Genomic DNA, 6,464 nt, shown 5'->3' with positions numbered 1-6,464 from the left:
TTATAAAATTTGTTCTTACTTTAACCAAGCCAGAAAATTTGCAATAATTTTTTTTAAGATTGTATTTATTTATTCATGAGAGATACACAGAGAGAGAGAAGCAGAGACACAGGCAGAAGGAGAAGCAGGATCCTCACAGGGAGCCCCATGTGGGACTTGATCCTGGATCCCGGATCACTCCCAGAGCTGAAGGCAGATGCTCAACCACTGAGCCACCCAGGTGTCCCTAATTCATTAAATTTTAAAGACATAGGTCCACTTACATGTGGATTTTTTACAGTACTGTATTTGCTCTTATGATTTTCTTAACACTTTTCTTTAGCTTACTTTATTGTAAGAATACAGTAGATAATATGTATAACATACAAAATATGTGTTAATCAACTATTTGTTATTGGTGAGGCTGCCTGTCAACAATAGGCTATTAGTATTTAAAATTTGGAAGAGTCAGGGATCCCTGGGTGGCTCAGCGGTTTGGTGCCTGCCTTCAGCCCCGAGCGTGATCCTGGAGTCCTGGGATCCAGTCCCACATCGGGCTCCCTGTGTGGAGCCTGCTTCTCCCTCTGCCTGTGTCTCTGCCTCTCTGTCTCTCTCGCTCATGAATTAAAATAAAATTTGGAAGAATCAAAAGTCCTATGTGGCTTTTTGACTGCAAAGGGTTGGCATCCCCTTACCTCAGTGTTGTACAAGGTCAATTGTACTTGAGCTGCACACATATGAGTTACACACTTTTCTGTCTGTAGATTAGAGATCCACAAAAAGTCTCCCCACCTCTGCCATAAAAACCTGTTATATAGAAGCACCTGGGTGGCTTGGCGGGTTAAGTATACAACTCTTGATTTCAGCTCAGGTCATGATCTCAGGGTGTGAGATGGAGCCCTGTGTGGGGCTCCAGCTGGGCGCAGAGCCTGCTTAAGGTTCTCTCTCCCTCTCTGTCCCTCCCCCATTAAAAAAAACCAACAACAACAACCTGTTAACAGAGCCCTTGTATTATTTCAACAGTAATTGAACTTAACATTTTGTGCTTTACCGTTTAAGGTTTTAGAGACCATCTACTGTGTGAAGTAGTCTTTGTTTTTATTTACACTAAATTTATCCTTTTAGAATATTACTCAGTTTGATCAGTAAAACTGTTTATCCTAATTTTATAATTAGCTTGATTTTTATAGGCTTCTAGCATATCCCAAATCTTTTTCTTTTCTCTCTCTCTCTCTCTCTCTCACACACACACACACACACACACAAACCCCTTTTACACACTTCTAAAAAAAATTGGGATCTGGGGATTCCTGGATGGCTCAGTGGTTTAGTGCCTGCCTTCGGCTCATGGCATGATCCTGAAGTCCTGGGATCAAGTCCCACATCAGGCTCCCTGCATGGAGCCTGCTTCTCTCTCTGCCTGTGTCTCTGCCTCTCTCTCTTTCTCTGTGTGTCTCTCATGAATAAATAAATAAAATCTTAAAAAAAAAATGGGATCTAAGTGCCTTATCCAACGTAACAGATTTTTAGATGCAGGCATCCTGATGGCTAACTCAGCATTATCTTCTTCCTATAATTCCATGGTGTAAGAAAAGAACTAGGTGGTACTGGGCAAGTTCCCTGATGTGGGTGCTGCCGTTTGCCATCTTGTAACTACAAAGGGTTCTCCATCATTTGGACAAAGATACAGTATCTCCTCTATGGTGAGAGGTCAGGGGATTCAAGATAGTTAGAATTCACATCAAAACGGTATCAATTATTCAAAGTATTGGACTTCTATGGAACATGGTAATTCTTTTATATTCTAAACAGAATTCTTCAGTTAAAAAGCATCTAATCAGGGTAGCCCGGGTGGCTCAGCAGTTTCCTGCCGCCTGCAGCCCAGGGTGTGATCCTGGAGACCGGGGATGGAGTCCCGCACCAGGCTCCCTCTGCCTGTGTCTCTGCCTCTCTCTCTCTCTCTCTCTCTCTCAATCTCTCTCTCTTCCGTCTCTCAAGAATAAATATATAAAATCTTTAAAAAAAAAAAAAAAAAAAGGCATCTAATCATTTCAGGAAGGTCACAAAAGACCATCATTAAAAACTTAGGAAGCATGGGATCCCTGGGTGGCGCAGTGGTTTGGCGCCTGCCTTTGGCCCAGGGTGCGATCCTGGAGACCCGGGATCGAATCCCACGTCGGGCTCCCAGCATGGAGCCTGCTTCTCCCTCTGCCTGTGTCTCTGCCTCTTTGTGACTATCATGAATAAATAAATAAAATCTTTAAAAAAAAAAAAAACTTGGGAAGCAATTAAGCTTGCTTTTTCCCCCCTTTTTTTGCCAGATTTTTTGTTTTAACATATAAAAACATTTATTCAGTAGGAAACAAAAGTGGCAGACACCATCCAGTGAAAGCAGCTCAATCCTGCTCAGTTAGGCTTTAAAAAAAGAAAGGGGGATCCCTGGGTGGCGCAGCGGTTTGGCGCCTGCCTTTGGCCCAGGGCACGATCCTGGAGACCCGGGATCGAATCCCACATCGGGCTCCCTGCATGGAGCCTGCTTCTCCCTCTGCCTGTGTCTCTGCCTCTCTCTCTCTCTCTTTGACTATCATAAATAAATAAAAAATTTAAAAAAAGAAAGGAAGACAGACAAGTGCTTCACAGGAGCAACGGACTTCAAGGTCACCCCGCAAGACACCCGCAAGCAGGGACGGGGACAGGGAGGGTGACCTCTTAGGGCCTTCGGAGAGGTGCTCGGCGGATGGGTGTGGTCTTGGGTGTCTCATCTTCTGTCCTCTCTGCCGAAAGCCCTTCCTCGCTGGACTCAGCACTTGAGAAGACAATTCTGGGTTTCTTTTTGGAAACTCGCTGTCGGGTATCTGGAGGCCGATGGGCGGTACGGCAGGATTTGGGGGTGACAAAGTCACCGTCTGGGGAGGCCGCAGAGGCCAGACGCTGGTGCCGCTTGGAAACGGGAGGTTCGGTGGGTGGGGCTCCCTGGCACCCCGCGGCCCGCCTCCAGGCCTTCCACTGCGTCCAGCCCCTGCTGCGGCGGACCCGACGCTTCTGCTCAAATCCATCGATGACAGCCCTGCCCGCGACCGACAGCAGAGCACCGAGGTGGGCTCCTCCGACCGTCCACCCCGAAGCAGTCGCAGCCGAGCGGCGCCGCGGGTACGGCCGGGCCGGCTGGGCGGAGGCGGGAGGCCGGCGGCGGCTCGGCGGGGTCGCGGAAGGGCTCTGCCCCACCCCCGGGGGCTGACGGGCGCCCGCCCTATCCGGGAGGAGGTCACAGATGGCGCTGCCCTGGGGGAGCTCCGGGAAGTGACCGGCGGCAGGGGCGATGCGCCGCGGCCACCTCGCTCGCCTGCCCCTCGCCTTCGCCGCGTCCTTCAGGGCCGGGTGCGCCCCCTCCAGGCCCGCGGCTCTCCGCGCTGGGGGCGGGGCCCTGGCCCGGCCGTGCAGGACTTGCCCCCCCGCAAGCGAGGCCGCTGCAGGGAGCTCAGGGCCGCTGCAGGGCCAGGATCGTTGCAGGGAGCTCAGGGCCGCTGCAGGGTCAGGGTCGTTGCCGGGAGCTCAGGGCCGCTGCAGGGAGCTCAGGGCCGCTGCAGGGCCAGGGTCGTTGCAGGGAGCTCAGGGTCGCTGCAGGGTCAGGGTCGCTGCAGGGAACTCAGGGCCGCTGCAGGGAGCTCAGGGCCACTGCAGGGTCAGGGTCGTTGCCGGGAGCTCAGGGCCGCTGCAGGGAGCTCAGGGCCGCTGCAGGGAGCTCAGGGCCGCTGCAGGGCCAGGGTCGTTGCAGGGAGCTCAGGGCCGCTGCAGGGCCAGGGTCGTTGCAGGGAGCTCAGGGTCGCTGCAGGGCCAGGGTCGCTGCAGGAAACTCAGGGCCGCTGCAGAGAGCTCAGGGCCACTGCAGGGCCAGGGTCGCTGCAGGGAACTCAGGGCCGCTGCAGGGAGCTCAGGGCCACTGCAGGGCCAGGATCGTTGCAGGGAGCTCAGGGCCGCTGCAGGGTCAGGGTCGTTGCCGGGAGCTCAGGGCCGCTGCAGAGAGCTCAGGGCCACTGCAGGGCCAGGGTCGCTGCAGGGAACTCAGGGCCGCTGCAGGGAGCTCAGGGCCACTGCAGGGCCAGGGTCGTTGCAGGGAGCTCAGGGCCGCTGCAGGGCCAGGGTCGTTGCAGACCGTGAGCAAAAGCGGAGCGAAGGCAGCAGGGCCGCTCGCCGTCCGGCAGCCCCTCGCAGGTGCGGCGGGGAGCTCAGCCTCTGCGGCTCCTCCTCCGCGGCGGTCTCGGTGGCCTCCGGGCCGGGCGGGCCTCCTCCTCGTCTGAGTCCTTAGGCTTCTGCTCCTGCTCCTCCTGAAGAGCCCGGCGCCCACAGAGCTCCCCGCTCGCCGCCTGTTCCAAACGTGCCACCTGCTGCGGAGCCACGTCTCCGGCCTGGGACAGCGGGTTCATCAGCAGGAAAGTGGGGAGCCCAGGGGTGTCCTTCGGGCCCTCCTGGTGCTGCTCTTCTCCCAAATTCCCCGGGGCCTGTTTGCACGGCCCTGCAGTACCTGGCACGGAGCCTGTCGGGGCCCTCTGCCAGTTGGGATATGAGGGCCACGGCCACCTCTTTGGGATCCAGAGTGGGTCTGGGTGGACAAGGCCTCTTGCGATCACCTCCCGCAGTCGCTCAAATAGCCCGTGTTCCCGAGGCAGCCGGAAGGGAGGGTGACTGCCCAGAGAAGGCCTTCTCCTGTCAGAGAGGTTGGCGATGGCATGGCACACCTGCTGGGCCAGCGGTAGTCTTGCGGAAACTTCTCATCCGGCCCTATGTCCACCAGCGTGTCTAAGTTGCTTCCCACAATTTCTGGTTTTCCTCGAGCCATCGTCCCGAGAAGCATGACAGAGGAACAGCGCCCCAGAGGAGAGCGGGGACCTCCTGGGTTCCCGCCCCCACAGCACTTGGGTCACTGCTGGCTTCAGCTCACCCTTCTGCACGAACTCACAGAGAATTTCCTCGAGACACTGGATGGTCCCAACTGAGGCATCCACTAGCAGCAAAGAAAGATCTTGAATCCAAGCCTGGGCCTTGGCTCTGGTGGAGTCCCCTTTGGGGTTGAGGTAAAGTGGGCAGTAAGCACTGAGCACAGCTTCCCGGACCCCAGGCTCCTTACACCAGATGAGGGGCAGCATGCGGCGCACCCCAAACAGGGCCTGAGGTGCCCCAAACTGGAACAGCGTCACAAAGAATTCAGTCACCTCCTGTACCACTGTTGTTGTCTTCTCATACGTCATCTTGCTGATGATGCCAATGGCCTCTGTGATCTTCAGAGAAGCGGTAGGTCCTGCAGATACTGCAGCAGCGTCTCCGGCTTCACCGGTTCATCATCGTCCCTGGACGTCACAGGCCCCGACACACAGGGCTTGTCTTTACAGCCTGGCTGTTCTGGGCCCATGTTCCCCGCAGGCCCCTGGGTACTCTCCTGTGTGCTTTTGCCAGATTCTTAAACTTATGTTTAACTTTAAAAAGAAAGGCTTCCAATACATAAAGTCTTAAAAAAAAAAAAAAAAAAAAAAAAAAAAAGGGACACCTGGGTTGCTCAGAGGTTGAGCATCTGCCTTTGGCCCAGTCGTGACCCTGGAGTCCTGGGATCGAGTCCCACATTAGGCTCCCTGCATGGAGCCTGCTTCTCCCTCTGCCTTTGTCTCTCCCTCTCTCTGTGTCACTCATGAATAAATAAATTAAATTAAAAAAAAAAAAAAAAAGGGCTTCCGAGAGCCGAGAGCCGTTCTGCAGGGTCCCGGAAGAGCCGGGCTGCGGGCTGCGGCGGCCCCGGCGCGCCACCAGGGGGCAGTGTGTGCCCGCGGGGCTCCGGCCGAGCGCCCCCTCCCCGGACTCGGACTCGGCGCCCGACACGGGGGCGCGGGGGCCGGGGCGGGATCCTGGGGTCGCGGGATCGGGGCCCGCGTCGGCGCCCCGCGTGGAGCCTGTTTGCTTCCGTGTCTCTCACGAGGAAGTAAAAACCTTTAAAAAATGAAGTTTTTCATAAATCTAACATTAGAGTAAGTTTTTTTTTTCCAAAGATGTTATTTATTTATGGAAAACAGAGGGAGAAGCAGGCTCCACGCAGGGAGCCCGACGCGGGACTGGATCCTGGGTCTCCAGGGTCACGGCCTGGGCTGCAGGCGGCGCTAACCGCTGAGCCACCCCGCCTGCCCTGTAGGAGCTTTAGTATCAAGTATAGGACACGGACTCCTTCATAAATGAGACTTCGCTTTCCCTTTGGATCAACAGTGGGCCTGAGCACCTCTGCTCTCCCGTGTCCACTCTGCATAAGACTTTGCAAATACTCCCAGTCGCACTTGCCTATGGCGATTGATGACATTACCCTTGGAAAGGAGTTAACTGATTCTAAAGGAAATGCAATGACTTTTTAACAGATCACTCAGTAAGAGGCAATGGCAATTATGGAAAGTCAGCTGTGAAATTAGAAATTCCTGGGGATCCCTGGGTGGCTCAGCGGTTTAGCGCCG

At 55.0% G+C, this 6,464-nt stretch overlaps 1 pseudogene; it reads right to left on the bottom strand.

Moving 5' to 3' along the window:
- Positions 1 to 4,088: 4,088 nt before the first annotated feature.
- Positions 4,089 to 5,469, bottom strand: LOC119872254 (annotated as a pseudogene).
- Positions 5,470 to 6,464: the final 995 nt, after the last annotated feature.

This window comes from Canis lupus, chromosome 6, assembly GCF_011100685.1.
Source record: "Canis lupus familiaris isolate Mischka breed German Shepherd chromosome 6, alternate assembly UU_Cfam_GSD_1.0, whole genome shotgun sequence".
NCBI lineage: Eukaryota > Metazoa > Chordata > Mammalia > Carnivora > Canidae > Canis > Canis lupus.
This window is presented reverse-complemented; position numbering and strand designations above follow the sequence as displayed.